The sequence below is a fragment of the Trachymyrmex septentrionalis genome, unplaced genomic scaffold (assembly GCF_001594115.1).
Source record: "Trachymyrmex septentrionalis isolate Tsep2-gDNA-1 unplaced genomic scaffold, Tsep1.0 scaffold345, whole genome shotgun sequence".
Lineage (NCBI taxonomy): Eukaryota > Metazoa > Arthropoda > Insecta > Hymenoptera > Formicidae > Trachymyrmex > Trachymyrmex septentrionalis.
Window position 1 is genome coordinate 11447 of NW_017305509.1, and position 3312 is coordinate 14758.

General features: G+C 34.1%; 1 pseudogene; it reads right to left on the reverse strand.

Annotated features, from left to right (window-relative positions):
* LOC108750257 overlaps positions 1 to 3312 on the reverse strand; it is a 14924-nt pseudogene that overhangs the window by 9357 nt on the left and 2255 nt on the right.

Below are 3312 nucleotides of genomic sequence, written 5' to 3' on the forward strand. Positions count from 1 at the left end.
ACATTTTTGTAATTTATTTATTTTAATTGCTATTATTTTTATTATTAAAAATTAAAATTTTTTAAATGATAAAGAAATTTACATTTTCCTTTTACAAGCACTTTAAATATTTATAAAATAATTTATGCAAAGTTTTATTATGATTCACTGATTAGTTACAAAGATATACGAGTAATACAAATAAATATTTTGTTTATGTACTGGACAACCAGTTCATGCATCACAATGTAACTCTACCATATATAAATAAATTTAAATACATAATGAACTTATATTAAAAAATTGAATTTTTTCATTCATTCTATATAATGCATTTCTATATACTTTTATCAGAACACGCATTAAAAAAATATTATATTTCGTATTTTTATTTTTATTTATGTCTTTTTTTCTTTTTTTATTTCACATTTTTATTTTTCGTGCTATCTATTTTTATTAAACAAATCTAATGTAAAATATATTTTTTTCAGTTTTTTTCTGTTTTTTCATTATAAATAACGAGTGATCATCTTACAGCGATAGAACTTGTAGTCGATAATCTTGATATTTGTCCTGTTATTGTGATTCTCTTAGACATTTCCGAAGCTCTTCTCATGTCCTCTTTCTTTCTCTCCGCTTGGTTCAAATTGTCCAACATTCCAATGAAATCTTTATTTGATTGTACTAATTCGTTATAATTTCCTTGCATTTTCACGAAACCCTTAGAGTTTCGGTTATCGTTATAATCTTTTCATATTCTCGGAGCAAGCAAACAGCTCGTCGACACCAAGCAATCAAAACACGAGCATTCCTCGATCCTGTGCTAATCATGCTGTTTGTCTCAAATGGCACGCGACCCCCCCTTGCGCAAATCCAGAAAATCGTCGATCAAGCACACGCTACGTGTAAGAATAGTGAGTTCGCCATCGGATCCCGAGCAATGTAGATCAAATATCATTCATCGCTCTTAACGCAGCTTCGCGAAAGTTAAGTGCGAACGAATCGACTTGTCGTCGCGTATCACCGCTGCCTGCTATTACATAACGTGATCGGTGTACGCGTACCGCGAGACTTTCCTTCGGCGTTTCCTTCGAGATTTGCTGGTCTCGTCACTGCTCGCAATACACACCTTTTTGAACGCGAAATTACTCAACGTCGTACCAAGTGCGAATTACTTGTGCCCGCATCGAACCGAACGCTTCAATTGTCGCAATATTATTACTACGAGCATCGCTTACCGCCGACTTCAAACAAATCTATTATAAATTCAACTCTATAATAAAATCTAACTTATTACAATCAAGAGAGACATTGTTTATTACACGCCGCCTTGGCGAGCGAGCCTTCCGTACAAGGTGACACCAGCCACCCGTCATAAAACAACAACGATAAAAAAATAATTTTTAATATTCATTCAGCAATAAATTAAATTTGCTTTTGTCATTATAATATCTCAGTTATTTACTTTTAAAACAAATTAAATAGCTAAATTTTTAAAATTAAAAATTTTTTAATTTAATAGCGATAACTAAAGAATATTCTGTTACTCACTCGATCCAGTACAACGATGTGATCCGACCTTTTAAGGAATTGCAATTGATGTGTGACAAGTATCCTCGTCTTGCCGTGGAGATATTCGGTGATGCACTTCCCATAGAGATGTCTAGCAACACGAGTATCAACCGCGCTCAAGAGATCGTCGAGCAAATAGACATCCGCTTGTCTATAAACTGCTCTTGCGAGATTGATTCGCACTCTTTGACCACCGGACAAAGATACACCTCTATCCCCGACCATTGTCATGTCTCCCTGCGGAAATTGTCGAAAATCCTTCGTCAAGGCGCACACATTTGCTACCTGAAACATTTGCCAATTGATCAAAAAAAAACTTTAAAGAGTATTAAAACTTTCAAAATTATAATAAATGGAATCACGTATAGATTAAAGATTCAAAAAATTTTATAACACTTGCTAAAATATATCTTCTTTTATATCCAGTCACAAAGACGTAATTCATGTTTAATGATTGATGCGTAAGATTTGAAAGATCTAATTGTAAGAATTGTTACCAGTCACGTATAAAAATTCCTGATTCTAACGTGCAATAGCAGGAATATATGAACATTGTACAATATCCGCAACAAATACTTTGGATTATGAAAATTACCTGCGTGTATCTAGCCCTATCATAGGACTGGCCAAACATATTGTCCCTTATGGTATCACCGAAAATCCAGGGTTCTTGACTGGCATAAGAGATACACAGATGTGGATTATTCGTATCCAGTGATAAATTGCCCGGGAAATTATACTTCGAGGAACCCTGAGTAAGGATTACGAAACCCGTGCGGGATTTAATTCTTTCAATAGTAGATGTAATATGGACGATTTGCCGAAGCCCACTGCACCGACTACAGCACACAATTGATCTGACTTGATAGTTAAATTAATATTGCACAAAGTCGGCGGCAATTGGCTACTGATCCAATTGGCGGAAACTCGCTGAAACTTTACGTATACCGGAAGATCAGATAATCTTTGCTGTTCAAACAGAACGATATTCCCATTTCTCGAGATGTACCTGTCTATTTGATTCTCTACATTAGTTTCTTCCTTTGATTTCTAAGATTTAAACTGCAACTGCGGCGTATTCTCCGAGAAGCGTCTCGTGTTTACTTCATCCATCAGCAAAAAATCCTGTAAAAATTAAGCACACTTCAACAAGTACGTGCCAATAGAGATATTAGAATGATTGTAGATTTAAGTTCATCGTAAATTAGAAAATAATATGTTAACATGTATCTCCAATCGATTGAATGACACTATTGATTCACCCATTAGTATTAGGCCTTGCAGAAAGTACAACACGACGACGAGTTGAAGTATGTCGACATTTCATAGTTCACATCGGCAGTCAAATTATTTCCCATTAAGACGAACGTTATCAGGGTGAAGTAGATGGTCAATCGTTCAGTGAAGACTATGATGGCCAAATACTAGTATGTATCATTGCTCTGATTGAGTTATTTGACACTATAGAACATTACACAAAAATCAAGTTAACTAGTGATTTGTTTTACAGACAGGTGTGCCGGTTTACATTGCATCCCGATTTTATATATAAATTATTAGCAAAATTAAAGGACACTTCCTATACAAAATAAATAACTACAAGTATGTATAAATAATTGTATAAATAAAGGGCAAAGTAAGAGTCAACACATTTCTTTAAAAAGTCATACAATTAAAAGAACAAAATACATGTACAGAAAAGTAAAATAAAATATATAATAAAGAAAAGGGCTCAATCCGGTAGCCGAAACTTGTAATATT